General features: G+C 43.8%; 1 long non-coding RNA gene across 1 annotated transcript; it reads right to left on the bottom strand.

Moving 5' to 3' along the window:
• Positions 1-4,270: 4,270 nt before the first annotated feature.
• Positions 4,271-6,043, bottom strand: LOC146425580 (uncharacterized). Its single transcript, XR_014846617.1, has 2 exons — positions 5,492-6,043; positions 4,271-4,610 (listed from the first exon to the last, which is right to left on the bottom strand). It is a non-coding gene; the product is annotated as an uncharacterized LOC146425580 (long non-coding RNA).
• Positions 6,044-6,731: the final 688 nt, after the last annotated feature.

Below are 6,731 nucleotides of genomic sequence, written 5' to 3'. Positions count from 1 at the left end.
TGGATTTAGAGAAAAAGCACAGAGACGCAATGGAAAAAAGGGGGGGGGGGGAAATGCACATTAGAAAGGGGTCTGTATTAGGTGATTTGGGAAGTCTGTACCTCTCGAATACCTCAGCCAATGGGGAAAGAGAGAGGGAAATGCGTCCGGGAAAGTAGGATAAAAAGGAGGCTGCGTCCTCTAGCAATTTGAGAGCCCCCATGGGAAATTGCCCCATGACCTCTCCCTTTATTTACGAATAAAGCTACGGGACTCCTCTGTCTCCTTCTTGGACATAAACCTCTGGTGTTTGTGGATTAATTTTCCTGACAAAATGGGGGCTCTCGTCCAAGATCCTTCCACCGTCCGGGGGCGGCGCGCAGCGAGCGGAGCTGAAAGGCGCGCCTCACCCGGTTTTGGTTGTCAGCTCCCCTTGGTGGTTGCTGGCACTGGGCGATTGATTGGGGTCCCGAGACTGTCCAGGAGACAGACGAGTGATGGACCAGAGGGCTCCGTGAAGAGTCCACAGGGAAGGACCACTGAAAATCTCATTGGTGAGTACAATGGGAACTTTGGGGAGTAAACCTGAAAGGGCACCCATGGAGGGTAGCACAGGTGAACCTGAGAGGGCACCCCTGGAGGGTAGCACAGGTAAAGCCGGAAAGGGGTCCCAGCAAAAGGGATGACGATTACAAAATATCTCCAAAGTGTCCCTTGGGAGAATATCGAGTTGGTTTGCACATTCTCCCAGAGGTAATTAAGGACATGGACGCCCGGGGGGGGGACAGCAGTAGGGGAAAGTCGAGAAAGGGTCTCAACAATCCATGCCCGGGGGGGAAATAAGGGGAGTCTAGAAGCGGTCTTGGCAACAGCGGACGGAGGGATGGTGTTGGTATGTTGGGAAAGGATTGGTTGAAGGGGGAGTGTGGAGAAATATGGTTAAGGCAAGGAGCGGCAGGACTGGGAGCACGGCCTGGGGGCCTGTGGGGAGGAGAGGGGCCCGTGAAGCACGGAATTGACTCCACAACTCAGATAGTTATGAAGTAGGTATGTGTTTATTCCAGCTGGGGTGCATGGGGGGTAGCCCCTCCAAAGGCATGCACACCCTCAGCAGCACTTCACTAGGTTTATATTAGGTTACAGATTACATATGCATAAAGTTAGACAAAGCCCCTATACATATTCATTATCTATCCCCGCTTCGTATTATAATGAGTTCAAAGTTCATTTAAACATGCCCGCGCAAGCGCAGTGTCCCAGATTAATTGTGGGCAAGGGTCCCAAATGATTGATTACTACATGATCCATACTCTTCATCACGATGAACTGTTCACCCTGTTCCCTTGCGCATGCTCCCTTGGTTCTTGGTCCACATCCAAGCCTGAGAGCCAACTTGTACCGGTCCTGGGGTCCAAGGGCGGGATGGTCAGTTACACTTGGTGGTTTCTCTCAATTATTTGTCTCTCTTCTCTCCATCCTCCCTGATACCAGGTAGGCACAAATTCATTAAGTGGATAATAAATGGATTGCAGCAGGCATATCTTAGTAAATCATTATCCAATCTCTGGCTCTCTAAATCAGTTCAAAAATATTATTATTACTATTATCCAGCTTCTAGTTCTTTTACATTAGTAATTTCTATTTTACCCTAAATCAGTCCCCCCTTTTCTATAAGATTAGTAAATTCTTTTACTAGTAAGTGGAATCTTCTTCTAGCAAGCTTCTGCGATAAGTATCCCTCAATGCCTTACCATGTACATTCGATAAGGTAGTTAAAATGGATAGCCTCTTTAACATCCTACAATTCCAAACAAATAGAACAGATAACACAAGACTAATACCTACCAAAATTAGTAAAACAATTATGGGGTGACATAATGTATTAAGGATACCAGTTGCAGTAGGTGACCATCCAAAAAGCACATCCCACCAGTGGTGATCCGCATCCTGTCTTGCTCTTTGTAAGACTCTGCTTATTTCCTCTGTATCATGGTGAATGGTTATTAAAATTTTCTTTCCACTTTTTTAATTCCTTTTAGGATGTTAATTAAGTCTTGGTGCTCTACCAATTGTCTTACCAGCGTAAGGTTCATCCCAATAGGTGTTGATGATAAGTCATGATACATTGTGTAATTGGATTTTATCAACTGATGAGATACAACTGGTGCCAAATACAAAAAGTCACACCCAATGATCTTCACAAAATTACAAATAACATATGGGGTGTGAAGCTCTCAGTCTATGTCCAAATGATGGCTAACTTGTTGTACCACCTTTGAAATGAAATGTGGTCCTCTGTCTGAGGACATTGTGGCTGGAACACCGAAGCGTGGTATTATTTCTTGTAACAATACCTTGATTACCTCCTGGGCTTTGACAGTTCTAGTGGGAAAGGCTTCTGGCCATCCTGAAAAGGTATCTGTTAATACCAACAAGTACCGATACCCCCCTATAAGAAGGGAAAGCTATAGCTTTCCCTTCTTCAGAGGGGTCTTCCCAGGATTCCAGGTCTTTTGATAGTTGATCCCCGAATAGGGTGGGACTGTTCTTAAATCCTTGAGGCAGCACCATCCAAGTGAGCTGAGTTTTGCGTCCGCTTTTGGGATTTTCCCATTCGAACGCGAATATTTTCTGGCTGGCCTCATGGAGAGGGAGGCAAAAGAAGGCATCTTTCAAATCTAAAACAGTAAACCAGGTTAGTTCAGGTGTTAGCTCAGTTAGTAGCGTGTAGGGATTTGACACCACAGGATAGAGGTCCTCAGTTATTTTGTTTACTGCCCTTAAATCTTGTACCACCCGATATGAGCCATCAGGTTTGTGGACTGGTAAAATGGGGGTGTTGAAATCAGATTTGCACTCTCTCAATAGTCCTAGCCGTAAAAAGTTTTCAATCACTGAGCTAGTTCCTTCCTTGTCTTCTTTCTTAAGGGGTATTGTTTAACTCGGACTGGTTGTTTCCCTTCCTTCAACTTAATTTGTATCGGAGGTGCATTTTTAGCTCTTCTAGGTACGTTTGTTGCCCATACCCCAGGGAATACTTGATTCATAATTTCTTCACTAATTTCTCCCTCAGCCTCTGTGGTTGTTAGCATTAAACTTAGTATTTCAACATATTGTTGATCATTTACCTCCAGAGTAATTTCCCCGTCTTTGAATGAAATGGTTGCTTGTAACTGTTCCAACAGATCTCTGCCCAAAAGGGCTTTTGGAGATCTGGGCATGTACAAAAACTTGTGAATACCCCATTGCTTTCCCAGTTTGTACTTTAAAGGTTTGCAAAAATATGCTTTTTCAGATTGACCAGTTGCCCCTTGTGATGCCTGATGGGTTTTTGTATTTTTTATTTTACTTTTATACTCTCTTTATATATATCCTTTATATATAACCTTTTACCCTTCCCCGTTCCTGTACTTTTTACTCCCTGTATCTTAACCCTACATGTCTATCACCCCAGTACCCCTTGCCCTGCTCAGAATCCTTTGGGAAGACAAAACAAACCCACAATCTCAAAAGCATGACGCACAACCTTGAACAGGGCCCCCATCACTGAGACATGTTTTTTGTAAACTAAGTAGCAATCTTTTTGGGGGGGGGCAATTTTAATAAGGGGGCAATTACTTCATTTGTTAGACTTCTTATTGGAGACTTTGAGATAGGTATTCTAATCTAGGCTGTCCATAAATTGTATGCAGGGGATATCGTCGGGGCTTTTGGGCTTTTGGGCTTTTTGCTGGCTTTTGGGGCTTGCTTGTTCATCGGTGCGCATCTGGGATCCTATTAAACCAAGGTAAAACCCCTATCCCATACTGTGTGTCTGCGTCTTAAAATTTTTCTAGCAATTTAAGGCATCACTTGAACCATGATATAATCATCCCCCACCGGCATTAAAGCTTTATTTAAAACCGAATATGTTGCCCCCGTGTCCACCAAAAATTCTATTTCTTTTTCTTTTTCCCCTAGCTTCAGTATAACTAATGGATCTGCTAGGGTGGAGTTCTCCGGTCTTCTTCAGTCTTCTTTCATGTGTGCGATGACTCCTTCTCGGCCTCATCTTCTTTGCTGGTTGTTCTATTTTCTTTTTTTTTTTTTTTTTTTTTTAAACAGCATTAACTATAACAGTGTGTTATATTCTAAAAACCCATGTGGAGGCCATCTAATTCTGTCATCTAGCCTGTACAAAGGCCACTACTAAGTTAAAATTTTAATAAGAGTTCTTTTATCTTTTATACTTCTACTCCCTGTAATTTTCTTCTAATGTGCTAAAACACAGCCAAGTGGAGTTGTTTTAGGAACTTCTTTGCTTTGCCCAGTTCCCATCTTATCTATATCCTTCTCTTGGTTCAATCTCTTTTCTAGGCAAACCTCTTTTCACACTGACTTACTGGATTTTTTTTGGTTTTTTTCTGCTTTTTTCTCTTTTTTTTTTTTCCAATTTTCCTCTTGCACTAACCAGGTTTCAGAAACTAAATGAGTCTTTCCACACACTAAGGCAATAACAGCTGCTTCTGACCACTCTGTCACAGCACACTCACACAATGCCCAAATCTTACAGTAATTATTTTTACATTCAAAACAGAAAGGTTTTTTTTTGGCATCAGACAAGCATCTCATTAATTTCACTCAAAGCCAAGCTGGTATGAGAGAGAGAGAGGAAGGGGAAAGAAGAAAAAAAGAAATAAAACGGCAACCACTCTTTATATGCTCCTATGTCTAAAATTCCACTGCTAAAAAAAACTTGGTAATTTTGTCCACACAAAACTTTTATAATGCACCAACTTATTCTCTTTACAACCTGCGCAGTTACTCTCTGACAGGTCAATAACAGATAGTATCTCTTAACTCCGCAAGCCTGCAAACCCACTAATCATACTGTGGCACAGCTATGTTCTTTTGATGGAGTCACTGAAAAAAAAACCAGTGTCTCTAACTGGCCGCAGTAAAAGCTTCTCTTTATTCACTTACCGCAACAATTTCAAACAACTGCATACACTCACTCACCTTAACACAACAATAAACACGTTAATACAACAGAACAAGCGCTTTTACGACCACAACAGCAAAGTACAACAAAAATTCCAAAAAATCCCACACTCATACACCAAAGCTAATAATTCACAACCATACCCAAATATTCACTTCTATTAGACCACTTGCCTCACACTTCATCAATCAATTTCTCATTTGCTCGTGCAGGCTAATCTGCACCCCACACACATACACAACACCGGTGTTAACAATACTTCAAACTAGTTCTCTTTCAAACTAGTTTCCTTAGGGATCCACTTGATTCACCACCAGAATCGCTCGCGGTCGCTCTACCGGACAGCGAATCCCCCCCTGCCAGCAAGGACAACGAATTACTTCGCCGATTTCCCTTAGCCAGCCCTAACCAGTCGCTTGCAAGCTCACCACTCAGGGACAACACTGTGCACAGGACGTCTCTCTGTGTCTTACCAGCAGCCCTAGCCATGCGTATACGACTTACAGGCTTCCCTATAGCCAAAACACATACCGTTTCTCCGCTGTATAAGGTGGTCATTGTTTGCCCCCACAGTGAGCGGCCAAGGAGCGGAGGTCCTCCAGGAAAATCCCGGGGCGCGCCTAGGATGTCAGCCCCTCAGTCGATCCTGATGCCAGGCAAATCTTGTCCACCTGGGGTGCCAAATGAAGCACGGAATTGACTCCACAACTCAGATAGTTATGAAGTAGGTATGTGTTTATTCCAGCTGGGGTGCATGGGGGGTAGCCCCTCCAAAGGCATGCACACCCTCAGCAGCACTTCACTTCATTTATATTAGGTTACAGATTACATATGCATAAAGTTAGACAAAGCCCCTATACATATTCATTATCTATCCCCGCTTCGTATTATAATGAGTTCAAAGTTCATTTAAATATGCCCGCGCAAGCGCAGTGTCCCAGATTAATTGTGGGCAAGGGTCCCAAATGATTGATTACTACATGATCCATACTCTTCATCACGATGAACTGTTCACCCTGTTCCCTTGCGCATGCTCCCTTGGTTCTTGGTCCACATCCAAGCCTGAGAGCCAACTTGTACCGGTCCTGGGGTCCAAGGGCGGGATGGTCGGTTACACTTGGTGGTTTCTCTCAATTATTTGTCTCTCTTCTCTCCATCCTCCCCGATACCAGGTAGGCACAAATTCATTAAGTGGATAATAAATGGATTGCAGCAGGCATATCTTAGTAAATCATTATCCAATCTCTGGCTCTCTAAATCAGTTAAAAAATATTATTATTGCTATTATCCAGCTTCTAGTTCTTTTACATTAGTAATTTCTATTTTACCCTAAATCACCGGGGCAGGGCTGTGGGACAGCTGTGGGCTCAGCGCCGGGCGGTCCCTGACGCTGTCGCCCCACCGGGCAGGGGCAGCAGTGGCCCCCCGTCTTCCATGAGGCTGCGAGACGCCCCGGCCGCCCGTGCCCACTGGGAGTGCCGGGGCGGGGCATTTGGACACTGCAGCAGGACGGGGCCTAGCTCTGGTATCCGGTGTATGGCGAGGAGGGTGAGCACAAGGAGGAGGAGGAAGGAATATATGGGAAATGCGGATTGTACATGGAAAATTAGGATTTTCTTTTAAGGATTTTGTTTGGGTCACTGGAGAAACTGTGATAAACACATATTATAGTGTTGGCTTTTGCAGATATTAAAGTGGATGCTATGTGTTGTGCATTATAATATAATGTTGACTTTTGCAAAGTAGCTTTGTTATGAAATAATAGCTGATG

This window comes from Lichenostomus cassidix, chromosome W, assembly GCF_008360975.1.
Source record: "Lichenostomus cassidix isolate B80296 chromosome W, HeHo_3.0, whole genome shotgun sequence".
NCBI lineage: Eukaryota > Metazoa > Chordata > Aves > Passeriformes > Meliphagidae > Lichenostomus > Lichenostomus cassidix.
This window is presented reverse-complemented; position numbering and strand designations above follow the sequence as displayed.